The sequence below is a fragment of the Phasianus colchicus genome, chromosome Z, assembly GCF_987193195.1.
Source record: "Phasianus colchicus chromosome Z, bPhaCol1.hap1.1, whole genome shotgun sequence".
In the NCBI taxonomy this organism is placed as follows: domain Eukaryota; kingdom Metazoa; phylum Chordata; class Aves; order Galliformes; family Phasianidae; genus Phasianus; species Phasianus colchicus.
This window is the reverse complement of record NC_143476.1, coordinates 63,337,091-63,364,968: the sequence shown is the minus strand read 5'-3', so window position 1 is coordinate 63,364,968 and position 27,878 is coordinate 63,337,091. Positions and strand designations below refer to the sequence as shown.

General features: G+C 36.7%; 1 long non-coding RNA gene across 2 annotated transcripts in view; it reads left to right on the top strand.

The window, feature by feature from the left end:
* Positions 1-18,901, top strand: part of LOC149913041 (uncharacterized) — a 35,386-nt gene extending 16,485 nt beyond the window's left edge. Inside the window, exons 1-3 of one of the 2 annotated variants that reach the window (XR_016462334.1) lie at positions 7,328-7,462; positions 9,297-9,360; positions 18,594-18,901. This is a non-coding gene — a long non-coding RNA (uncharacterized LOC149913041). Of the gene's footprint in view, positions 1-7,327; positions 7,463-9,296; positions 9,361-18,593 lie in introns of those variants that run through there. The other variant, XR_016462333.1, reaches the window with a different exon arrangement.
* Positions 18,902-27,878: the final 8,977 nt, after the last annotated feature.

Here is a 27,878-nt window from a genome sequence, read left to right as displayed (position 1 = left end):
CACTTTTGCAATGGACATTGTTTTGATTATATGTCTAGTGCCCTTGCAAATGTAACTGTGCTGCAGTGTTCTTGAGATCTTTCTCACATACCTTTTAAACATAATTTTTATAGAGGAAAAGAATGTTAATATTTCTTTTATTTTAATGTTAATATTTTTAATGTTAATATTTCTTTTTCATATCTGCTTAGTCTCAGGCATGGTTATATGACTGCTTAATACCATGTTTTTATGCACTCTCTGCAGGTTTTCTACTCTATTCCATGTGGAATGTGGATTTGGGAATTTATATTTGATTTACTCAGTGCATATGATACAGATTTTATCATTACTAATTTTCTTTCCATGTGCCAATTCTGTGTTCTACGTTACAAGTTTTGTTACTGGAAAATCTCCAAATTTGAGTAAATAGATGAAGCAACTGCCAAAGCAAACTACGCTGATATCCTGAAAACTACTCAATATGAATGTTTTTCTTTTTAGATAGAAAGGAGATTTGATAAGAGAATCTGCCAAAATATACCTGTTTGAGGTAACACCAGGGATGGATTTAGCACAAAGCTGCTTTTTGCTTTATTTATCATCTTTATTACTATCAACCTTTCTGTTTTGTTTTTTTTGTTGTTGTTGTTGTTTTTTTTTCTCTAAGCAAATACTTTCTTTCAAGCATAAAATGCTAATGCATCAATAATATGTGTTGTCCTTAGAACCTAGAGCTGAACAGAAATGCATATTATTTTCAGTGAGGATGAATACTTTAGGAGAACAGTAATCACTTAATTTTTGCTGAAAGAAGTAGCTGCTAAAAAACCTCCTGATTTTTGTTTGTTTATTGATTCATTTTGCAATTTATGTATGCATGTTTCATTAGTTGTTTTGCTACCTAATGAAAATCACTTAGTGACTCCAGTGAAGTTACAATCTCCATAAATTAGCTCCCATATTCTTAAGTCTGTCCCACTTGGTTTATGCAGAACATGATTCTGTGTTGCAGTGTATTTGGTTTGAAGCAGACTGTCTAATCACTAAGATTTATTTTGTCACCCAAACCCCAAGCCTAGGAAAAACCGTATCATTTCTTCCCTTAAAGGGACTTTAGAATCATGAAGGTAAAATGAAATAGGAACTTGGATTCCCCGCTCAGAGCTAGCACAATACTTTTTTTCTTTTAAGTTTCAGATCCCTGTAGAACTATATTTAGGATGTAGTTTGTGGCATGATTTCTGCAAGTAATTACTGGGGAAATAGCTCATCAGCTAATTTCAAATAACTTTGTGGATCATCACTGGCCATTATCCATCTTGAGTAGAGTTCAGAGATGACAGAATCTTATGAAAATTCAATTTTGTAACTTATCCCTGAGACCTGAAATCCACCATGAATCCCCTTTGCTTTCTCTTCCAAAGCTTGCAGAAAGACTGTCAAGCAATGAAAGATTAAGAGACTGATCAAGATTTAGATCAGAGCTTGCCTGTGCTCTAGTGCTGTATATGTCCCCAACATGCTGAAATGCAGGAGTGGCCTCTGCCAGTTGATATGTGAACAGTCTTTTTCTGTCATGCTATAGAATCTTCTCTCTTAGAAGTCAAATGTAAAGTCAGCAATGAGCATTTATAGGCTAGTTATCTAGTGAGCTAGAAAGCTAATGTCAATTGTCAGTGTGTTACAGCCTAGCTAGGATTTTTTTTCAGGCAAGAACTGATGAGATCATCTTTTCCTTATATATTCTTATTGTTATTCCCTTTCCTCTCCTCTCATTAAATAATGCAGATTATAACATTACTAAACTATTCCACAGCCTAATTTGCTTCCATGTCTGAAATGTGTACTGCCTTGAAGACCCTCATGAAACGTGTTTTGTGAGTATCAGTCTGAATAAGCACAACTGATAATTTAACCTCCTCTTATCATTCCTGATGTAAAGATACAACTGCTTATTTCCTCTTATTGCCTGGACTACTTAATTATTAAAAACTGTATCTCAGTTTAGTGTGATCCTGTTTTTGTAACTACCTCACTCTAAATTTCTCCCATGGCAATAGGACATCTTGTTGCTAAGTAGAAATTTCAATTGTGTAAATTAATTTCAAGAGTTTAGATTTGCAAAAAAATTCTTGAAAATGCAATCATGCTATAAATATCACAAACTTAAAGGTTCTTTTTCTACAGGCCTAATTCTACAAAACAAGGAAATGGTCTCATAATTTCTCCTTCTTTCCTTCCTTAAACCTATTTTGCAGATCTGAGAGACCAAATATGTGGCGAGCTCTGATTACCTACCAATTATATATTTTCTAGAGCATCATGTTCTTTCTCCAGACATTGGTCACTTCCAGGAAAACTTTGATTAGCCTGTAATTAATCTGAATCAAGGATATGATCTCACAGAGCTGAATGCATCTAGTACTGCTAAAGCAGTACTGTAAACAACTCATCACTTAATTTCTTGTTTGACCCAATCCACTATAGTAGTTTTTTTTTTTTTTTTTCTAAAAGAGATGGAAGAGAGAAAAAATAACAACTATGGATCTATTGCATAGAAGGTTTAGTTTTGATAACTCTCTGTCTAGGGCACGGGGAAGCACCTGATATTTATTTCTGAAGTTAAAATTTGTCATTGCAACATTCAATGCCTTAAGAGAACATCACATTAGAAATTGTCAGAGAACCTAATGCTTCTGGAAGTGAAGTAAAAATGTACTTCTTAATATGGCATCTGTTACCAAATTCTTCTCTTTTGTGGCTGAAGAACTTCAGGAAACACAGAGGAAAATATGGTAGCTATTGGTTACATGTGGTAATTCTGTACTCTCAAGTGCAAAATTGGTTGGAATGGAGAGCCTTATTTTGGTGTGTTTAACCTATACACATATTATTATTATGCATATAGATTAAAACCAGTGCAGTAGGTCAAAAGGGGAACTATCAGAAAGAAGGGGACAAAATCTTTAGCATCTGGTGTGACAGGATAAGGAGAAATGGTTTCAGACTAAAAGAGGGAAGATTTAGACTGGATATAAGGAAAATGTTTTTTACAGTAAGTGTGGTGAAGCAGTGGAACTGGTTGCCCTTCAAGACAGTCAAGGTCAGGCTAGATCAGACTTTGTGCAACCTGATCTATCTGTAGGTTTCCCTGTTTATTGCAGGGGATTTGGACTAGATGAATTTAATGGCCCCTTCTGACTCAAACATTCTAAGATTCTGTGATAGAAGAGGACACTTTTTGCACTGGGAGAAGTTTGTGCTAGACCATACAATCTTGACGGGTTCTTCCAATGATATTGGTTCAGCTCCCCAAAAAGCTCTGCTTCCTTTGCACTTGAGCTATGTATTTGAGAGCTTGCCACTTGTTATCCACCTTCTTTATACTAGAAATACCTTGAAAACAGACATTACAAGAAGAAAGTTTCCATGTCTTGTCAACATAGAAAGAAGATGGTGCATGCTTACAATGCTGTGTTATGTGATGAAAGCTCATTTGTACACTTTTGGAGGTACACAAAAAGATAATGGCTAGATTACTCTGAAGTCCATCACATGAGCTATCAACCCATCAACTGTCCATCTCCACAAACACAGAGGAGCACAGTGGCAGGTGAGAACCCAAACAGGTGAATACCCAAATTACAGACTTCCAGGAAGTAAATAACGTGACTATGTTCCAACTGGAGGCTTGTACCCGCTGTTCTGTTGTGAAAACTATCAAGGTAAATAAGTGGGAACAGCTCTCTGTATCACATTTATGGTGGAGAGATTTTCTGCTTGGGACGTGGGACACATTATAAGATGCAGTGAAAGAGCATTTGAGGATTGTACTGTACTAATTATATAGTTAGACAGGGAACCAGAGAGACCTGAACAGTCTTGAGAGGTGGGCCCATGCCAATCTCATGAAGTTCAATAAGGCCAAGTACAAGGTCCTGCATCTGGGACAGTACAATCCCAAGCACAGATACAGGGTGAAGAATGGCTTGAGAACAGACCTGAGGAAAGTGTTTTGGACTGCTGGTTGATGAAAGATTCAACATCAGCTGGCAAAATGCTCTTGCAGCCCAGGCTGAATGGGGCTTTGAGCAATCTGGTCTTGAGAGAGAGATGTCCCTGACAATATTAGGAGATCTTAAAGGTCCCTTCCAACCCAAACCATTCTATAACCAAAAACATGAATATGGAGAGTCTTATGTGATTTGGGAAGGAAAACGTTTGGGAAAATACGTCTTATATGTCCAGGTGCCAATGACTTGGGAGTCTGAGATCTGGAATCACATACTGGGCAATCTGTCTAAGCCACACTGCTGAAGAAATCCCTCTTATACGTATAAACACGTAAGTCTCACTGGAGGACCTCCCTTGTGCTCAGTCAAAGACGTTAGAAGACTGAGGCTGTTGGTGCTGTCTGTGTGCATGTGAATGCTCTGAATGTGTCTGTTGTCTATGTGGCCAGTCATATGTATGCGTATATATTTTTATGTGCACTGTATACACATGTTTTATATACATGTATCCTCTGGAAATACACTTTCAGCCTTTCTTTTGGTCGGGCCTGGTGTCATGAAGCTACGTTTCCTAGTACCAGTGTTCCTGTACCAAGTAGTTGAAGTAGGATGTGAAAGCTTCTTTTCTGATGAATATTTTGACCTTTTCAAAAAAAGAGGAGTATCAGTTGTATTCAGCACTTTGTTAATCAGAAAGGCCATAGTTTAAATCCAAGAAGTCCTGGATCAACATTGCTACTGGTTTTGTAGAAACTTTGTAGAAGATGATTTTATTGAACTCTGGGAAGGTAGATGGTTAATGTCTGGTGGAACAGATGGGGGATGTGTGCTTAAAAATGCTTTCCAGATATGTGGTATTTTCAGAGATGTTTGGGTGCTTTGTTCTTTTCTAAATTAAAAGAACTCGGGGTTGAGAAAATAATGTACTGCAATGGATAGCTCCTTGGGGCAAGATTTGGCAGCTTAAGTGGAGGCTGATAGGCAGAATCTCTCAGTTTGTAAAACATTCTCAGCATAAGCTTGGAGAAATTTTTATGTATCATCCTGTCAGTAAAGCCTTTGTTTTTTGCCATCAACACTCTTGTCTCAACTAGCCTTTGTTACCTGCCATCTGTTTGGATCCAGAGTCCTGGCTTGGACCCATCATTATTGCTTTGAATATGCAGATGCTGCCTGTTTAACAAAGATGAATCTCTGGTGCACAGTAGCATAAAATATATATACTACTCTTGTCACATAAAATACTGCCTCAGGAATGTATAACAGACAAAATATACTCCAAGTTTTTACTCTTTTTCAATCATATATAGATCTTTAGATAATTTTCACTTCTCCGAGAAGGCTCTGTTGATGTCTGTGCCAGTCCAGTTACAATTTTTTTAGATTAGAATGAAATAGTTTTTCAGTCTTCTGAGTTTGTAGGTATGTGCAGTGCTCAGAACTGACAATGTCAGACAGTAGTCAATTTGAGGATGACGGAGGATTAGAAGGAGTTTCTGCCACTCTAATCTGAGAAGTACAATAAACTTGATATTTTGTATTCTGAGTCTGTCTGTTGGAACTAAAATTAAAGAAAAGGGAGAAAAGTGCTCAGTTTTGGTGTCAGCTGTAGTTTCTGAAGCTATTTGTACAGAATCATAGAATCATTGGAGTTGGAAGGGACCTTTAAAGGTCATCTAGTCCAGCTCCCCTGCAATGAACAGAGACAACTACAGCTAGATCAAGTTGCTCAGAGTCCCGTCCAGCCTGACCTAAATATATGTTATTTGTAGAGTCATACCTTAGCCCTTCTACTTTACTATCTTTGATTTACAGAAAAGAATAATTTTTGTCTGTATGGAACTTAACCAATGAAAATTAAAGAGAAAAGTTGTTAGAAAATTTTGAATTATTTTTAACCTTTTATCTTAAAAGTCTTTTATGCCTCAGAGGACTTTGAGGCTAACATATATTGCTTGACTTGAGCTTTTCCAGGATAAAGGGAGATAAGAGAAAGAAAATTGAGACATTTTTATAATTGTTTTAGAAATAAAAAGTAAATGCCTTGATTCATGAATGAATCTCTGCTATGAGTTGAGATAAATAAAGCATATTCTGTTTTCACTAGGAAAATTGGAAATGTTTATCTATTTAAGGGACAAGGAGATTGTTTTCTCGTTCAGCTTTCTGAGGCAGGAGACTTGTTTATGCAATGTGCTTAAAGCAAATACTGATTATTTATTGTAAAAAGTCTTCAATAAAGTCTGATGACATGCCTTCAGATATCAATATTTAATATTGAAACTGAAGGCCTTGTGTGAAGTACTAGAATTGAAAGCAATAGAATAACAAGCACTGCTATCTTACAGAAAAGAAAAAAACCTCACTGTCTTATCTACTTGAATTCTATTTTTTGTTTTCAGTACAGTTTCAGTGAGTGCAAAGACTGATAGTTGTGAGGATCAAAGGTATGTGTTGACATTGAAAAAATAATCTATTTCTGAATTAATTGCTGGGACACATGTTTTGAATCATTTCACAGACCTACAGACAACAATAGACTTCTGCAAGGTGATCCAGAGTTTATGGAATCATTATTTTTTTGAGTGGGAGGAAACAAGAGAATCATATGGTGAGATAAAACTAACTACAGGAATTTGGAATGTATGTCACTGTTTTAAGCAAATATATAAGAAAAAAGTATTTTCAGTAGATGTATCTATCACTGACAACTCAGTGATCTCGATTATTAAATAAAGAGAGAAGAATAAATGCTTATAGAAGCAAACTTCTTTTTCTAAGATGGGATTTTAGAGCGCACTGAAACAGAATCTGCGATTGATTTTTGATGTAATGCTTTAGCATGAATAATAATAATATGAACAATATTAATATTAAAAAGTCTCTGCCGTGAAAGGAAGACCATCACAATAGTTTTAAACATTCAAGATATTAAGAGAACTAACTGCTGGGTTTTTCTCTTTAGCATGTCTTTACTCAAAGCATGGCTAGTTGGAAGTAGGAAGAAAAATAAATTTATATTATTTAGTCTAAAAATGTCAATCAAAGTATTCAAATGCAAGTACTGCATTAATCACAAAAGAGAGAATAGCTCAACTGCACTCTGTAACAGGTGTTTATAAAGAACAACTCTCAGTGGAAAAGATTTGTGACTTTTCAGACAGTTAATCAAATAAAACCAATGCTGTGTGTTTTTCATATACACTTTAAGTAAAGAATTGTGATCAAAGCATTTGCTAATGCTTATTTTAAAATATTTGTTTCAAAAGTAATGCTAATTTATTTAAATCTTGCCAAAATTACCTGACATAAGTCAGGTTTCTGTGAATACTAGAAAATGTGTCTGGTGTCAAAGAAGATGATGTCCTGGACAGAAAGGGACCCAACTGTTGGGGACAGTCACCTGAGCATGTTGGTGGTTGCAGGAGGTGCTGGCAACCCTGCTCACAGCTCAGATGCAACCTCAGGTATGATCAGTATACCTGACTAATGTAGATGTCTTCAGCTGATATGGGCACTGCTATGCATCTGTAGAAACGAATGGTTATTATAATGAACCAAGATAAGGAGGTAGATTTTCCCTTGTGCTCTGTTGCAATATGAAAAAGGAGGAAAATAATGAACGAAGGTATGATTTCTGAAGAACTGCCTGTGAGCAATGCACGTAGAAATTTAAGGCTTTTTTGGGAAATAATTTCTTAGCTATATGGCCACAGCATAAATTATTTATGTCCTTCTCTATCTTAAATTTCTAGCATATTACTTTTATATTTTCTCGATTTCTAGGTTTTGCATTTAGAACAACAGAAAAGTTTTAAACTCAATATCACTTTTTTGCTTTTTTGCCCTTTCTCTCCTCAAAAATTCATTATTATATGACAAATTGAATCCATATGACTTTAAGTCTAGTGGCAGAAGGATGCACTGCATCAATTCAGAGCTGTTTTTCAGGTGTCACAGAGTAGCTCGGTTTCCACTTGGTCGAACTGGAGAGTGCCAGTTTACGTCAGATTGATGAATTATGTAAAACCCGCTTTCCTTATGTATTATTAATCACTCCAAACAAAGGAAGACATTTTAATTAATTTGTGATGATTTTTTCCTGTTATCTCCAACGTTACTTATTCAAATTAAAGTCTCCTATTCTGAAGACCTGCACCTCATTAAAAAGCGAGACTTTGTGAAAAGTATTTGTTTGAAAAATTCAGAAATGTATACAGAAGTCCTTAGATTTATAGCAAAATACAGAACTTCAGGTGATAATTCTGAAGAATCAGCAAGGGACTCTTTACTCACAACATTTTACAGTACAAGTAACTTAATTACCTGAAAACTTCACAGAACGAGTGTCTGTATCCATGATATGCAGTTATGAATGGAAATGCAGCTGTACTTTTAATCCTTATTTGTTGCATGTGTATATAAATATGTACAGGGGTGGAATGGGGCAATAGATGTTATAACAGAAACCTTTTGATTAATTTAACAGTTCCATACAAGTGCATTACAAACTCATCAGTGCTTCAGTGTGCTTCAGACTGCAATATTGCTTTATTTCAGTTTCTTATCTATGTAGATATATTGATGAGCATTTTTGAAAGTTATTTCTAATAGAGATCATTCATCATGTGAGTAAAATTTAAAATACCAAATATCCTTCACTGTGATAAAGCCTTACTGCAGGAGTTAGTTACAGTGTGAACAGCAGTACACAATAGGTAAGATCAATTTTTCTCTTAGCCAGAGGCACAAATTAAGTCTCTGAAGTCATTTTAATATTAAGATCAAGTTTTTCTTCTTGCCTTCTCTTTCCTTTCTTTTTTTTCACTGAATCCATGATTAAACAAAGTCTGGTGTGTATGTTATCTCCTGTTGTCTTGGTCAGATGCGAATGAAAACTGCACTATGTAGCTGTCTTACAAGGTTGAACAGTGCAGATAGGATTAGTTGTCCCTCTGTGTACTGATAACTGGTCATGAATAACTGGAAATAAGAATCTGCTTTTTATCAGCTGAGGTTCCTAAGCAAAAGATATTTTTTAAAGTGAGTTAGTGTTGAAAAATATGGACATGGCTTCCCTCTCTGTTCACTGACAGTACACAAAATAATTCCAGTTGTATTATACTGGCAAAAAAATTGTGCATAAAATCAAGCTAATTGTTTTCAATGGGAAGTGTGTGTACTTGAACATCTCTGAAAGTTAATATGCTATGTTTAGGATAGGAAACTACATTTAAACTATTCTACTTAAGGTTTTTTCCACTTATTCAGATTTATTAAGATTTTCTGTCTCTTTCTCAGGAATGAAGCACAAAGCCAGCAGGCTGAATTCCTCTCTGGATGACACCAGCACAAAGACTCTGAGGTCAGTTGTGCCAGGGCAGGTTCAGGTTGGATATTAAAAAAATTTCTTAGGTGGGAGAGTGGTCAGGCATTGGAACAGGCTGCCAATGGAGGCTGTTGAGTCACCATTCCTGGAGATGTTCAATAAATATTCAGATGTTGTATTAAGGGATATAGTTTAGTGGGCAAATACTGGTATAGGTGGAATGTTGGTCTAGATGATCTTGGAGGTTTTTTCCAGCCTTGGTGAATCTATGATAGTATGACTCCAAGAAGATGCCAGAATCAAATGAAGGATGTGATGTTCCTTTGGGAGTTTGCTCACTAGGGGCACAAGCTTTTTTATACACCGCTATACCTTATATTTAATGTATGACTGTTTGAATAATTTGGGGACAAAAAAAGATTTCTGTATTTACAATAGAACTTGTTTTTTTTTTCTGAAGGGTCCTTCAGGTATACTACAAGGTTGTTTTGATTTATAATGAATACCATGAAGGTAATGGACTTCAAGGTTTACTTGAAAGCTTTCAAAATTTTGTAATGTACTTCTCCTAATTTACAAGTGACTGGAGTTGGATGATCTGAGGGAATTTTCAGAAAAGTCCACAGTGTAAGATAGATTATCCGATCATCTAATAACTGTACTTTTGTGAATCATGCAAGCCTGTGCTTTCCTTTTGAAACAAATTACATTGTTCAATCAAAAACATCATCTTTTTCTTTCTCTTCTCAAATGTATGCTGCACCATAGTAAATATAATATGTTGCCTTAGGTTATGGCAGGGTACTGGATATGCATGATAGGATATGATTATATATGATGAGGTTTGACTCAGTGAAATTTATACAGGACTGCACTACAAATTAAGCAGAACCCTCCATTTTATGAGAAGGAGGTATTGTTTTCTAAATGGGCTGCTGAAAAAGTGTTAACATGAATGTTAATATGTTTTAGAAAATGATGCACACAATACTCTCCCTAAATTTGTTCTGATGGGAAAAAACAAGAAGAAACTTCTATCTAAACTTTGTAACTTAAATTATGTGTACAAAAAATTACTCTCTCAGGTGTTCAAAGATTAGAATTAGGAGGAAAACTCCATTTTTTTTTCTAAAATAAACCATGCAGAAATACAAGTTTGTGCTTACTCCAATCACAGATTTCTTTTTATGATTATGCATCAGCATACTCTACACCTCCAGGTTTTAAATTATTTGACATATTGTTATGGAGTTGTAGAAGAATGATGCCTATCCATCCTCGCTATGTGAGAAGCATTGTTGTATATTTGAAGATGTGTAGTTCTGAGCCACTGGCATCTGGAAAAGTACTCTGGGGAAGTACAACATATTCTTTTCTTATTATTCTAGTCTTTCTGAAAACATTTCCTAACGACATTGTTAGAGACAGAATTCTAGGCTGGAAGAAACTTTGATGTTATTCAGAGTGACTCAATCTGATTATAGTCACTGCCAAGGGAGACTACAGTTTTGTACATTTTTGTGCCTGGCTGTCATGTTTTCATGACATTTTACTGAAGTTGTTATATACCCATTTACTCCTTTCATGTAAACACTCACTAATAAAATGATGGCTTACAGCACACACACACACACACACACACACACACACAAAAAAAAAAAAAAACAACCAGTTTTCATTCCAAAGCTTATTTGTGGTTATTCAGCTTCTCTCACAGTTCTTTCTCAAATGTTTCTACATCATTCTTACAGCTGAAAACTGCACTTAATACTATCATGCTCAAACAGTGATCTTACAGGTGATTTCCAGAGTGGCAGAGTTGTCATGCCTCTCCTTGATGCCTCTTTCTTTCCAGTGCAGATGTGTTTTCAGAGTTTTATAAAGTGCTGTATGGAGTCTTTATGTTGAATTACCTGCCTGTGAGGACACTGGAGTTTTCCCTGTGTCACTTCTATACCAGATAGCCTGTTGCACTCGTCTTATCTTTGTTGACTGTGGCAGAGAAAATTCTTCAGCAGAAGAATTTCAGAAGAATTTCTACCTTATGAGGCAGGTCTGACATATGCACTGCAGATGGTAAAAATTGCTAGATGTAGAAACGAGGAAAGATTTTCCTCAGTCAGGGTAACAAACAAATGATTCATTGTTTTCCCCTGTTATGAAAAAAGCTATGGTAAATGGGATTCTTGGGCATCTTTTACCTGTTATTTTCCCTACCATTACCAAGACCTCATGCATAAGTGGCACTTTAGCTTCCTTTTATCTGTCTTAAGTCAGACAGCTAAAGCTCGAAAGAGCCTGAAATGCTGTGTTATAATTAAAGACTGGTCTTATTGTGATGAAACTGTACTTGTATTTCCTGTAATTAAGCAATTTCAGACTAAGTCTGAGAAACTTATAAAATGCATTTATATTTTAATTTATTAAAATAATTTAATCTCTTTATGAGGAGAAAAAAAAAAAAAAGGATCTTGAATAAATGTTGAAGCATAGCTACTCAGTTCTCCCTAGACTACATTCTTTGAAGATTGATTTCATGTTGACTCTTTAACCAAATACTCTTGAACTTTTTTCCTAACTTTGTATCCGTAATGTACATCTCATCTGGTCTTTATCTCACAGCTGTGAGATAAAGCAAAAGAGACCATGTTAATGATTTTAATTAAGGATGATATTTTCTCTTCTAAATCATTTTGAGATAAAGATTACACAGCATATGCTCTTTTGATCTATCTACTGCAGTGAGCTGTGTAGTTTGCTGTCAAGATAATTTAAATCAGCATCAGTGAGCCTTTGAGAGATATAAGAGAGCCAAAGATCACAATAGAAACCGGTGGCAGGAATAACTAAAGTGGGGCACACCTAGCTTAAGCGCTCAGAAAAGATGGCTCCTGAACACTCTTGAATACTCCATCCCACAACTGGAGTACCATGTTGAGTTCTGGGCTGTCCAGTAGCAGAGACACAGACATATCAGAGAGAATCCAGCAATGTGCCTCAAGGATGATGAAGTGACTGAACTCTCAGGCAAGGAAAAGCTGTGCCCGGACTATTCAGCCTGGAGAAAAGTTTTGGGGAATAACATTTTGTTATTTCATCTTTGACAGGATTACAGCGTTAGTGGTTATGGGAAAAGCAACTGACATCACTGACCTGGGGTTGTACAAAACATTTGACACTGTCCTGCATGGCATCCTTGTCTCTGAATTGAATTGATATGGATTTGATGGATGGACCATTCCCTGGGTGAGGAACTGGCTGTATGCTTGCACTCAAAGAGTTGTAGTTAGAGGTTCAATGAAGATCAGTGATGAGTGGCAGTGACGATCCTCAGGGGTCAGTATTTGAACTGACACAATCTAAAATCTTTGTCATTTACATGGACATTGTTACTGAGTGTTCTCTCAGCAAGTTTGTGGATGACACCAAGCTATGCTGTGTAGTCAGCACTCTGGAAGGTAGGGATGCCATTCAAAAGGACTTTGGCAGGCTTGAGAAGTGAGCCTGTTAAATCTTCATGTAATTCAAAAAAGACAAATGCAAGGCCTCACAGCTGGGGCAACTTCCAGCACAGAGGCTGGGAGGTGAGTAGTTTATTAGCAGCTCTAAGAAGGGCTGTATTGATAAGATAAGGGCTTTAAATCATAAGAGGTAGATTTAGATTAGAAATTAGGAAGAAATTCTTTACTCAGACATTGATTTGCATTGATACTCAGGCACTGGAACAGGTTGCCTAGGAAAATGATGGGTTTTTTATTCCTGGAAGTGTTCAGGCCCAAGTTCAGTAAGGCTCCGAGCAATCTGGTTAGTGGAATATGGAAAAGAATTTAAAGTGGGGTTCCTTACAACCCAAACCATTCAATGATTGTATTACTTTAATGTTTAACTGAAAGGAGGGTGTAAAGAAGCAAGGCTGTTTTCAGTGTTGCCCATATACAGGACAAGAGGCAGTGGGCACAAACTGGAACACAAGATTTGATCAGAGCATCAGGAACACAACATCAGGACGCACTTCTGTACTGTGCTAGTGACTGAGTAGGTTGCCTATACTAAAGAGACTGTGGAGTCTCTGTCTCCTTGGAGATTCTTAAAAGCCATTTAGACATGGTGTGGGCAGCTGGCTATAAGAATTCCTGCTGGATCAGTGGATTTGAACAAGATTACCTCCAGAGTTTCCTTTCAATGTCAACCTCTTTAATTAATTAATTTATTTGTGTGTGTCTGATTCATTTTGAGGCCAATTTACCACTTATGAGACTAAGTATTTCATGTCAAAGCAATATTTTTAACATTTAGTGACAGAGTATGAAATGTACAGTAGTGGCCTGGAAAAAAAATGTAGTCATTGCTTTGTCTGAGCTCCTATTGAAAAAAATATACCAGGGGGAATTTTCTGCTGTTCCATTTTATGATCTTGCTGAAAAAGCATGTCATTCTTGTGCTTTGTTTAAGAGTTCTGTGGAGCTAATGTCCTCTAACTTAACTGCTATCTATGTCCCTTTAAGTTTTCGTTAGTCTTATAGCTTCTGAGTATCAGTTTTCACATGATTGGCTGCTTTTTGTCCAAGTGTCAACATCAACTTATATAAACACCCACTCCTTTAAAGCATTGCTCTTTAAATCAGATATATATTATTTTAGGATTACCAAACTGCATTTTTGGCAAAAATACTTTCCGCTGTCTGATTTCATTGCCATTATACATGTCCAACATATGAAATATGGAAATTAATCTTACTAATAGCTTAGCAAATAAGAGAAAGTAGTTTTGCTAACAAAAAGTAAAAATCAGATTGGTTGCAAAAAGAGAGGAAAAATCAGCATAAAATATAGATTTGAACTTATTTAGGTCATCCACTTGGCTGAAGGCAAAAAGATATACCAGTAGGCTTTAAAAAAAAACAACACAAAACAGCCTAACGAATGAATCGTGGGGAGATAAAAAAAAAGCACCTTGGGAAGCAGGGTTAATCATAAATAATACACCAAAGCTATTTGAGCAATCTTTGGATGGAGTAAAAAGACAGACTCAGAGGACTTGAGATTATAAATTGGTTAATGCTGGGCATTAGTGGGACATAACTGGAACCTGTATGTTCAATTCTGGGAGCCATATTTTAGGAAAGAAATTATGGAGCGTGAAAGGTCTGAGGCTGAAAGATCAACATGAATCAGAGTTTCAGAGATCTTAATTATAAAAATCACTCAGGTGTGGCCTTTGATATATGGAGTCAAATAAAAGGAAATTGGAAACCATCTTCTAGAAATATTTTATGGTGAATCTCAAAGACTACAACTGCTACCAAGCAGGGGTCGAAGCTAGTTAGTTACTGCTGTGGGCCAGACATATGCTGGAAGAAAGATGCTTCCTCACCTTTATTTCATTTGCTAACTGTATGGAAGGGGTTCCAAGTATGCTTTAAGATCAGCAAAAAACTGAGTTCCTGGTAAAAGGGTTGTTTTATAGAATCAAATGAAATCTTTTATTTAACAAGCTATACTGACAAATTCTCTTGTTTTACAGGAGAATAAATGAACTCAAAAAAAGGTTGAATGGAAAAGGAGAAATACTGCTTTTGCAGATTATTTTCTTAGAGTACCTTGTTTGTTTAGCAATATACATCCAGTCCACTATTAGCAGTGATTGAAAACATTTTAAAGACATTATGCATTTTCCAAAATGTTCATCTCTATGTTTGTGACTGCCTCCAAGGATGCCAGTGTGCTCAAAATGAGTAGCCAAAGAAAAGAAGGAAGAAAACAAAGCTCACTAAGCGTAGAGGTTCTTACCTGCAGAGAAATTACATCAGAGCAAAATGTCTTGAAGAGATTCATCAGTGTCTCGCTTAGCAAGAAAAGATAAAAAAAACCCTTACAAATTAAATATAATGGTAGTACCGCTACCTGGCACTATAATAACATTAACATGTAGGCAAAGACCACACCAAAATCCCCTTTGCTCTCTGGCGTCAGGTAAAATGCAATAAATGCTTCCACTTGTGTGTGTGTTGTCAGCAAATGATAATATCTAGTACTGTAATCACCTCAATATATACTCAATATTTCTGTATTCCTTGTAAATTACAAGACAAAACCCAACTAACCCAAAACAACAAAACACAGCAAAAACAATAAAAAAAAATCTAGTCCACGTAGAAGGAATCTTTCCAGCTGATTTCCAGGCTTATTTGTTCAAGCAGAGATATCAGTGTAGGGAAGGGCAGTAAAACATTGGGACAGAGCAATGAACTGTCTTTGAATTAAGTTATTGGTTTTACCACACAGTTTTTGAGCTGGTTTTAGGTGAGTTAGTTATTCTATCTCTGTTTTATATTCCCATCTGTAAAATGAAGCTATAGTGGAATAACTGAACCCACTATTAGCTCCTTTTAAGAACTGCAGAATTTCATCAAGTCTTTCTGACATTCTAAGTTACAGTAGCCCATCATAACTGCCTCCCATTATTATTCTAAATTACCATAACATAAAATGAAGCAGAAAAATATTTAATACAGAACTACATAAATGATACTTCTTCAAGCATCTTGTTAAAATTTTAAACCATTATCTTTTTGAGGTAGTTTGAAAATGTTCATGCTTAGGAGCCTCCCTGAGAAGCTCAACTTATTTCTGTGCATGCAAATGGTAATATATGCAAGAAATTGAATAGCAGAGTGATGAAAAATTGGCAAGAAAGGTTGTATAGAAAACTGTTTGGGGGCAGCATCAATTATAAAGCTGGAAATATGTGCCTAGCGGTATCAATTTTAAACACAGAAATGTACATTAACTAGTTATTGATCATGAGCCATAATTTCCATGCCTAAGTTCTAATAATAAATTATAAATACATATATTAAATGACCCGAGATGAACTATATTCTTTCTTTTAGGAAAATAATTTAAGTATTTTTGAGTGTACTGTTAATGTTTTCATTGTTCCACGTTGGTCAAAATGTAATATAACAATTTTTTTTCCTCCAGTGCAGAGGAATTTAAAGACCTGAATGGATATGTGCCTCTCTGAGGAAACTGGATTTTGTTCCTATCCTAACTATTTTAAAAGTTTAAGAAGCTATATTTTCTGAGGCCAGCAATCACTGTTCATGTCTTCCATCTCTGGTCTCACTGCATTCATGTATTATTTTCCTTTAAAAGTGTAGAAAAGGCATAAAATGCTCCTGTTGGGAGTTTTTTTCCTTCTTTTCTGTTTTCTAGTTCTCTAAAACTGACATGCAAAGTGCCTCACTGAACTTGTGCTCTTCCTTACTGCATAATGAGGTAGCATGTTCAATTCCATGTCTTCACAGTTCAGAAGAAAACAATTCTGCATTACAAGAGAAACGGATTTTTAGAGGTTTTCTACATCTGAAATTCTAGGACTACAGATGGTTCTTGCTTCTTTTCACTTTCAACCTACAAAAAGGAGCAGCGTCACCTGTCAGTTGCCTATGATTTATAACTTCTTCCGCTCATCTCCAGAAATGCAGAATGGTCTTGACTTTTATCACAGCTGTGCACTGTTAATTCATAAACAAGAAGCTAGTCTTTATAAGCATAATTAAAAAAAACGGCCTTATACTTAATAATAAGTATAGCTTATTAGTGGCTTATTTTTGTGGACACTGTAGAATATAAACTCCTCCCGTCCTACACAGAAAGATATATAATGTGGTTTATTTCATAGTATAAATTCTCTGCATAGGCTATATATGATACACATGGAAGAGCTGGGTGACTAGGGAACCTTTTTTTTTGTTTTTGGAGATGTGGGGACTAATCATAGTATTTAATCTTTCTTATTTACCACTGATGGTCAGAACCACATTATTTTAGCTAGACAAGTTGATCTCATGCAGGTACAGTAACTAGATCTCGCCCTCCATTTCCTAGAGTTGCAGAGCAGACTTTTTCTCATTATTTTGTTAGACTGCAGTCTTGGAGCAGGTACCTCCTTTCTATTACTCCTTGAATTGTCACATTATTTGGATTTCAAATGACACATGGTGGAGGAACAAGAACATAAGTCATCCTTTTTCCATATGAAATTTAGAACTATAGCAAATGAGTAATTAGAAGTACTACTTTCACACTTTCTTTCTTTTTATTTTTTCTTTCAGTGAAATTACTCCATGTTATGTACAAAGACTTGTACAAAGAATTCCTTTCATGTTGAGAACCCAAGTAATTTCCTATGCATTGCTTTTCTGCCCGTGTATGTCTTTTAAAGTCAATGTTCTCTTAGTGAAATGTAATGACTGTCATTTGACATTGCTTTGCTAAGGCTGTGGGGGAATCCTCAGTGATCTGTTCCAGGATCCTGTAGCATACAGCACTTGTGGGTTTTACCAACTTAGCTCTTTCTGTGTTATAGTTCTCTTCTCATTTTCTCCTCCTCCATGTACATTATTATAACTCTTCCTCTTGAGCCTTATCAGTACTTCTTCAGATCCTTTTTGTCCCTCTCTTTGCTTCCAGCATTAATTTTCATGGTTGTGCTATGCTAAATTTTCTGCTTCTTATATATATTCACCTTCACTCCTCCTCCTTTTTCTCTTCAGCAGAAAGAAATGGCCATTTTTACTCTGCAATAAAATTTGCATTCCATGTTGACAGACTTATCTCTGTTAAATATGAGCATGTCTTTTTTTTTTAATGAACTCTTCTACGATCTCTTTTTATCTCACTGTGAGTATCAGCTGAAATATGAACTCTGATCCTTTGATTGAGGCCATACATTGGATTGCAGTTTTGAAATTCAAATTCTCAAGTGTTCCTCTCCTTGCCCCAAACTGAAATGTTTGGATTTTGCCAATTGTCCAAAACTCTGAATATCAGTTCCTTTAAGCAAGTGGGAGGACAAAGTCCAAGTTTATTGCAGCCAGGCAATGCTTGTCCCAGAAAATATTAGAGCTCTTCCAGGAGCCAACCTCATGTTCCACAGGTTAAGAAAGAGTGAAGTGCTTCCTGTTTCTGAGCATAAATAAGGATCAGTTAAAAAAAAAAAAAAAAAAAAGAGCTGAAGAGCTGTAGGAGAGCACCAACAGGATACACAAGAATGGCATCAATAGATAGCCATGTCTTCAGATGAAGTCAAACAGCAGCACAAAGGTAGAATAGGTGGAGCCGAAAGTAACTTACACCACTTGAAAATGTAGTGATTGTACATGCATATTCTGAATGCCTGGAGGACTGAAAAATGCAAAAGAAACAGAAGAAAAAATCCCTTTTTCCTAGCACTGAGTGTTATTCCTGTGCTTGTCTTGCAGAGGCACACGTTCCTTGTACTGATAAATGGAGAGGAAGAGGACAGAAGAAAGCTGAGTAGCTGAGTTTATGGTTTTCTGCTGAGATGGAAGCAGTTCATAGAACAAATTACTTCAAGAAAAAGAGTTTAAATCTATGAATCACAGATGCTCCTGGTTAGATGATTAACGTATGCCCTGGACCTAAAAGGCTAACATGAGTTCACTTCTAAAAAACTTTAGAGTTTGATTTGGTAATAGTTTACTATCCCTGAACTCACCTTGTTGTGTTGGGCATGAGTGAATTCTGAGCTGTTCACTAGCCTGTACCTTACTCCTATCAGTCCTTAAAGATTCCCTAGCAGTATTAAATGTAGGGAATCACAAAACCGCTACCATGGGCATATGCCAGTTGGAATCACTCTCTTCTGCCTGTATCAATTACTGCTTTAATTTATATAAATACTGCATGTATATTAAATACCTCTCAGGATGAGAAATAATGACCTTAAGTTGTTCCAGTGGACATTTAGGCTAGATGTTAGGAAAATTTTCTTCTATTAAAGAGTGGTAAGGTGTTGGAACAGGAAGGTAGTGGTGGTGGAGTCACTGTCTGTGGAGGTTTTCAAGAAATGTGCAGATGTGGCACTTTGGGATATGGTTTAGTGGCATGATGGTGATGGTCAGTGATTGGCCTAGACGATCCTTGTGACTTTTTCAACTTTTGTGTTTCTATGAATTACTGTGTGCTCTTCAACACCTGCCAAGATCTGATCCACAGATTACTGCAAAGCAACTCTTCAAACGTGTATCTCTTGTCAAATGTTAAGGTTTTCAGATGGAATATCCTGGTTTAGGTATTGTATTTTCCTGTAAAGATCAAATTTTCCTAGCAATGTGGTATTTAGCCATCAGGCAGTATACAGAGTGAGACTGATGAAGGATTTGTTCAAAACATACCTAAAAGAATGTGTTCTTTTTTCTTTCTGAAGTGTCCACATTGACAGGATTATTTGCATGTCAGTTATATTCCTCATGAAAATAAAAGACTGCAACCAGATAGTGGATCTGTCTTCTGACTTGAAATGCATGTACACGTGTGAAACAGTGTACTGAATGCAATACGCATATGGGTGGATGTAGACAGATGTATTATCCATTTCCCTTTAATCTGAATTATATGTTACCTTGGCAGTTCTGATCTGGAAGCCCTATTGTTTTATTAGAGAAGTTCCCTCTCACATCGCTAATTAGTCTACTCAGAATAGGATTAACTGGTCTATTTTCAACACAAACATCAAGCAGAGGCACAGCTTCTGAATTCAGGTTGTCTTATGTTTGAACAGCCCAGATGGGGCAGGCATAGGAACTTTACATCACCTTTGTTTCCTTAAGTATTCATAAATTTCATAAATCTGTATGGAATCCCCAAGGCAGTGAACAGAGAAGTTTTCCACAGCCTGAAATCTTTTCCACTCCTGAAATCTTTTTTGTATCTGTTTTCTCTTGCGTAGTCCTCAAGAAGACATGCTGTTGGTTAGTTGTAAATTTTCAAATTATTTTTTTATACTCACATAAAAAAACTTGATTGCACATTAAATACACAGAATTTTGTTGTAACCACTTTTGAAGATATGTATCTCTGACTTATTCATTTGAAAACATGCAAAACTCTCCTTTGAAACACAACCAAATTGCTTTGAAATCTACTTTCTTTTCCAGAAGCTTTTATGCTGTGTGTATCCAATAAAGGTAGCCCTCTCCTATTCATCATAGAATCATAGAATGGCCTGGGTTGAAAAGGACCTCAACGATCATCTAGTTTCAACCACCCTGCTATGTGTGGGGTCACCAGCCACCAGACCAGGCTGCCCAGAGCCACAGCCAGCCTGGCCTTGATGCTTCCAGGGATGGAGCATACACAACCTCCCTGGGCAACCCGTTCCAGTGTGTCAGCACCATCTGAGTGAAAAACTTCCTCCTACTATCTAACCTAAACCTTCCTGTCTCAGTTTAAACCATTCCCCCTTGTCCTATCACTATCCACCCTTGTAAACAGCTGTTCCCCCTCCTGTTTATATGCTCCCTTTAAGTATTGGAAGGCCACAATGAGGTCTCCCAGGAGCCTTCTCTTTTCCAAGATAAACACCCCCCTCCCATCTGTTCCTAACAATAAAACCACAAAACACAGAAACACAGATTCTGCTATAACTTAACTCTGTCAGAACACACAGAAATGAGGTTTACAAGAGGAACTCTATTCAGGAATCTAATGAAATAGGCAGTTTATATTCCCTTTCCCTATGGTCAAAGTCAAAAAGTTGCCTTTGTTGCAGAGATCTGCTACTGAATGACAACAGAGGCACCTGAGTCTTTTCCTCTTCTGCTATATGAACAGGAGCAGGAGACTGAACTAGAGGACTTCTTGCCCTAAGTTATATGTTCCACAACTATTTTTTAAAGTAAGTCAATTATTACAGTGGTAGTCTTGGGCACTTTTTTTCACAAGACAATAAGCTGGGTCCTCTTTAGATAATTTAGCAGAATTTTAAATGAGAAAATGTTGCATTTTCTTGACTCATTTCGTGAGTAAACAGGCACCTGAGCAGATCATCCTATTTAAAAAGACCGTAAATATGCTCTGCATATGCTGCTCAAAGGGACGAGCAACAGAATTTTCACACTAGAAAATATGTCATTAATAAAAACAACTTAAAATATCAGAATGTTATAATTTCTGCAACATACACTACAGTGAAATGAGCACAACTTGGGCAGCGTTATGTACAAGGGTTGATACACACAAATTATCATTCTTGTGTTTAATGCAGGATGTTATTCAGCCTCCAGAGGCTGTGTGGAATTACTATGCAAGGGATAGAAGTGTTAACAAAAAAGCAAGAAACTAAACTGCTTTGGCAAAAGGACATTAGGAGACATAGGGGAAGGTGGAATCTTTCCACCCAGCTCTTACAGGATATTTTTATAATAGCTAGAGAAACTGTCAGCAATATCATTGGTACAGGTGTGTGCTTCCTCATCTGAGCTAGAATGAAAATGTTTTTCATAACACAGAAAGGAATCAAGGAGCAGGATCCAAATGGGTTGAAGGATGATAATTTTCTTTTTGGCAACCTTCCAGCAGTTAGTTCCAGTTTATGCACTGGGGCTAAGCTGAGACATTTGTATGTTTTATCCTGTGTACTGTTATGCTGAGAAGTCCACATTTTGACAGCATAGGCTATGGTTTTTATTTTGGTAAACTCCTACTCCTTTTTTCTCTAGCTGGAAACTGCATTGAAATCAATATAACTCTATGAAATGTTCCAGCTTCTGTGAAATATTTATTTCAGTGAAAATGTATTTAGCTGAAAATGGTCCAATGAGCTCTAATGAGAACCACATAAAACATTTCTGAACCAGTGAGTCCATTAGGTAGCTCTGAGCTAGATGATCTTTTCTTCTTTATTTTTTATATTATGTTTCTAAGATTTGGCATTGACTATATTTTTTCTCCCATAGAGAGATTTTAAGTGACACGTTTTAGCTTAGCTTTTGCTCCCTAAAATCATGATTTTTATTTTCTCTATTTTGGTATGTAGAAGCTTTGTTTGCCTGGAGCATTTCTTTTCAGTGTTGTGCGCAGCTTATTCTGTTGGCTTCTTTTTTTTTTTTTTTTTTTTTTTTTTTTTTTTTTTTTTTCCTGATAGCGTTGACATCTTGGCTGCAGAATTTGCCTCGCTTCTTGTAGAAAGACAGAAATTAATTAATCTACTTTCCTAATTGCACAATCAAAATAAATGATGTCCACAAATTAGAAGGCACGAAAATTGCATGTGCATTTTGGATGCCTAGATAATGTCCAACAATAAATTGTTTTCATATGAACTGCATGCTTAATTAATTGCTTCAAAATGATCATGTATTTCTGTGCAAATATATCTATGCTTGCAATTCATAAAAACCAAAGAGAAATTAAATTGCCCTTCCACACATAAAAGTATCACCCTTGGTGTACCCTGGATGTGTTTGGTCATCTGCTTTTTCTCCTGCCACGGTGATAAATTTGCATGAGAGCCTAATACTCTAAATTGCCACTGGGTATACAATAGATTTCATTTTCCCCTGAATTACTGACATGTGGTTGTGCTGTTTGGCTAACTTGAACACACTGTAATATGCCCGATACATGAAAGCCTTTTGGCTTTTAAAAAAAATGTCATAGTGAGAAGTAGAGAAAAAAATAAACAGGCTGCTGAGGGAATGAAGAAAATGTGTTTGTGGGTTTTGATTTGACTTCATTTTGGTTAAATTAGTAATTTGAATTATTCATTGGTAGTTTAATCCTAAAGCAGTGTAGTCTACAAATATCCCTAAGCCACGTTTACGCATTAGTCTGTCTCAATGGGCAGAAGAATTACTGTGAAGTCAATAGCTGAAAATGTGTTATAAGCTATCTTCTTATTATTACTAATCAGTAAGTCAAATGATAGGAAATCTCAAGCTAAAGAAGGTATTTGGCTTTGTTTCCTGAAAAAAGACGAAACTAAACTGGAAACAAAGCTTCAAAAGAATTTGCAATGACAAATTTTCTTGTAATACCAAACTGCTTTATTTAAAGAAAATAAAATTATTTAATCTTTTGGAAACATAACAGTACTAAAGTTATCCTACAGAGACAGTTGTTAAACCCTCCAGACTACCTTCTTAGATTTCTGGATTTACTGCTTTTAATTTTACTTTAGGAAGATCAAGAATGGGTCTGAAGGTGCTGTGCTCAAAATTTTTTTGTTTGTTTGTTTGTTTTGTTTTTCCTGAGGAATAAGTGTAACTCCTAGCACAGAACATCGCTATGTGTACTAAGCTCAGAAATGGAAACATAGTCTACAGTCTAAGTTTAAAAAGATGGGCTTTTTAGATCACGTACACATATAGAACATGAAATACCTCTGGAGATTTTCAAGTGATTTCTTTCCCATGCCCTCTATATTCTCTTTACTTATCAGTGCATATATATGTCACTAAATACAAAAAGATCAGCTTGCAGATTTTTGCTAAAAGAACAGAAGTTTCTTTTGCAGCTTGACTGGCTCCTTCCGTATCCATTGCTCCTGCAGCTGCTGCTGAATAAGCAGCTGCTCCCTTCACATGCTCTGCTGTTGCAGCTGCACCTCCAGCCTTGCTGACGGCTCAGGTGGTCACACTGCTCCTTAGCACGTCAGAAGCAGGCTCACGGCTGCGGCTCTTGCAGAAACGATTGCACACAAGGTCGCCAGAGACTCATGTGGTGCTGGGGCTTCTGAGGACATCAGATTGGGAGGATTTGGGCACAGAACCATGTTCTGCAGTACATCTAGCAAATGCTGAGGCACAGAGCAAAGTGAGAGGGTAGGAAGAAGTAAAAAGCAGATAAATTAGGCTGCAGGTAGGACTGTACTCTGTGTTAAACCTGACAAAGTTCTCTCTGGATTTCCTGCATCAGTGGAATTGGCTGGAATCACCTCTACGTTGTGATTTACCCAGTGTTTAAACTAAGTCAAGTCAGCCCACCCTAAGTAGATTTGTGGCTAGAATGTCTCTGGGCTTTTGAGCTCTTACCTCAAAAGTCCAATAGCTGCAGTCCTTTAGTTAATAACAATAATCAAACCATAGCTGTCCAAGTAAGAAAGGATTTGGGCCTTCAAGCATCCTTTAAAGTACTTCAAGAGAGTAAGAAAAGCAGCTGTAGAGGAATGGATGCAGTAGAGAAATGCACTGGAAAGGAGAAGCTGCCAGCAAAACTTTGCTCAGTATTAGCAAACCGAGGGTATGCAAGGCATTCTTCTTATCCATCTTAGAGTAAGGATAGGGCATATGGTTACCCTATCCTGAAAACAGGATATGTTTTCACAGTATTAATGCTCAGGTATCTGTGATTGGACAGCAACAGCAATAAATATAGACACATTGTGAAGTCCTGGTCAGTTTTAGGTTGATGTGTACTCTCCTGCCCAGGCCTTCAGATATCATAGGAGCATTTGAAAACTGTATTAGTTATCTTTCCTGAAGACACTAAGTGACCTGGCCTGGGTATACATTATGTGAGAGAGCTTTCCAGTTTACTGCATGAATTTGAAACAGATTTTCTGCCTCCTCAGAATTTTGAGGTTTTAGTGCCCTTACTTTTAGTAAAATATATATATATATATATATATTACTATATATATAGTAATATATATATATATATATATAGTAAAAATATGTTTGCAACACTGATTATGTTAGTAAATAAAATGCATATTTAAAGTGAAATTTGTAAAATGAAGCTATGGGCAAAAATGAAATTAGAATGAAGCTACTTTGACAATAAATTTTAAAATTGAGGTAAGATGAGATCACGGAGCCCATCTTCCACTTCAGTTTCATCCATTAGATTAAGATAAAACATTGCAATGCAATTTAAAAGAAGACTGCTTTTTATGTTTGAGGTTATAATGATAAATGTAAATGAAGATAAGAATTCCTTTGGTTTAATCTTGCACATCCTAACCCACAAAGTTAAATGCATGTGAGGCATTGTAAGCAATGTTATTTAACTTACAGCTTTTCTAGTAATTTGAGAAGCTGCTGTCAGACCAACATCAAGAGCTTTCTCCAGTACTGTTTCCTCATCTGCCCATAGCTAAGAAGTTGCTGGAATTAAAAGGAGTTACAAACCTCCTAGGTACAATTTACTCCCTACACTATAAAAAACTGGAAGCAAAAAGTATTCCTTGAATTTGATATGTTAGGGGATGATAAATGTGAGTCTTAAGGCTTCATTCATCTCCGCAAAGCCAGCGGGTCTGGGTCTGAAAGATTGAAATCAGGGTTTTCGTTTAAGGTGTTTTACAAAATCCCCAGTATTTTCAGCCAGGAGCTGTTTACTTCTGATGACAAAGTTAAGATGCTGCACTTTGCTGGATGCTCCTGGAGTGGCCCCTGCACTGGGAGCAGCAGGTGCACACAGCTTTTTGTCAGGCTGGTGGTACTCTGCACTGGTGCTCCCCACTGCGCTCCACAGAGAGGCAGACATAAAGACTGCTGTTGTGCCTTCAGGTTTAAGGACAGCAATCTTATTGATTACTATTCCTGGGAGCTTATCACCCCTAGCAGAATGTACTGAGCAGCTTGATGTGTTTGGCTTGTACATATGTTTTGACAGTTTCTCAGGTAAGTTCTGCAGTATCTTGGTGGTCCCTGCTCCCTGCAGGCATACCTAAGCTCTCTGCTGAAGAACTGGTTCCAGTTTGCCCACCACAGCTTCAGCATCTGTGACATGAATGCAGCCTGGCAGCTTGAATTTTCCCCTCCTATCGGAGTTCAGCCATACTACAGGTCTGGCTGCCCCATTGAAATGACTGTTTACTTGAAAAAATCAGGCTGTTTGGCTACTGATTGTGCTTGTTAATGGCAGTGTTTATTTTTTTCTTAGTTATTACTGCAACTAACTCCATGGGTGCAACTGGGAATCACAATAGAAAATGTGTTTGCTAAATGCCTGTATGTTTTCACTTTCCCAGAATGGGAACAAAATGGTCAGGATTTTGTTTACCCAGTTATAAGGCTGTATGTGCTCCACATGTAGAAAATACATTATGGATAATTTCTCTTTTTGCTCTGTATATTACATGCATTAATACTGCTTTCAAATTAGCCCATAGTATCATGTTGTAGCCCCAATATCGCTAACTCTGTTTCTAAAGTTATCTTCCCTTTTTTTGAGACTTATCCCATTAAGACAAGTGTTTTCTGAGGAAGCTTTCTTTGCCAGCAGTGCTGACAGCAAGGACCAGTTGTTCTCTCATTTGCCTTTGTTCCGATCTGTTGCAAGTCAGAGGTTTAAAGTAATTGCAGAACAGTGTGGGAGTGCTGACTTTCAGACTAAACAGTTAGTTTGCTTTTACTAATGTAGTTATTCAGATGGTAATTCAAGACCTGTATCACAAATAGAATGAGAAATTTGCAGAGCTGAATACTGGAAAACATAATCAAAACTGTGGCCTTATATATCCATTTGATAATTTTTGTGACTTCAATGGGTCCAAATACTTATTTAGCGTTGAATGCCTTGCATAAATGTAACAAATACAGAACTCTGTTTCCGTCATAAAAGAGCTAGAGGATCCCCGAAGCAGCAGGGGGAGAGTGAGAAGGAAGGCAGGGAAATCATCTGTTTTGACCTTGGAACACTTCATATCAATTTCAAACAGATGTCTGTTATTGCATCAGAAGAGGAGAATCAGTTCCAGTCTGTCTGATATTGAGAAGACAATGGAGTTTTGTATGTACAAATAAACAAAAAAATATATTTTTTCTATACTATTGCAATTAGTATTTCGCTGCCGAGAGGTTATTCTTAACATTTGTTCCTCTTGTCAGGAGAGCTGATAATAATTTGTTGATTGGAAAGGTTGCTATCAGAAGTGTTGCTTTCCCTGCTGAAAAGCACATTTCAATCAGCAGAAGCCTACACAGGTCTTTCTGGGCCATCAGGTCCAGTCCTCTGACATTATGAGAAAGACTGCTACTGAACTCTGTTCATAAAATCATCAATAATCATTTCAAAGTAGCTAAGCTTTTTGCCACTACTTTGGAAGGCTGTTCTACAGTACGTGCCTCTCATGGCTAGAAATCTAATTCAAAACACAGTCTGATTTTTTTGCTCTCCCTGAATAATAGATTTGCTATTGTCTGAATTACCCTGTTATTCAAAATTCAGTTCTGCTACCTTCTGCCTTTTGAAGGGCTAGGAGTCTGGAAACATCTAACAAAGGCTTTAAATTAAACCATCTAGCTTTCACAGGTTCAGTAAACTGCTTTAAGGCTTTCATGCCTGGCTACTATGTACTCTTGACTGGGAAGTTTTTGGCTTTCTAATGGCAAAGAATACGTATTAAGAACCAAAATCTCACTGGGACCATACATGCGTGCTTTGGGAAAAGCACTGGTCAGGTTACTCTCAATGATTTTTCATCCTAGCTCCTGCACTGATGGCAACCTCCTTGATTACTGCCTTTGCTGTGTTACCACATCTGTTGCCCATAAGTGAGTTTGGCATCCTTCTGAACTGGCTGCTGTGCCTGTCTCTGCCCACTTCAGCTTCCGGTTCCAGAGGTTTGCTGTCTGTAATGGAAAGCCTTTTCTTCCCTCATTGTTAAACTGTTCTTCTGCCAGTTTCACGAAGTATCTCTCATGTTTTATTTCTGAGTGATTTTGTGAAATTTTTTGAAAGAAGAGTCTACTACGAACTAGGAGACACAGCTGTATGGAAACTAATTTCTTACAAAT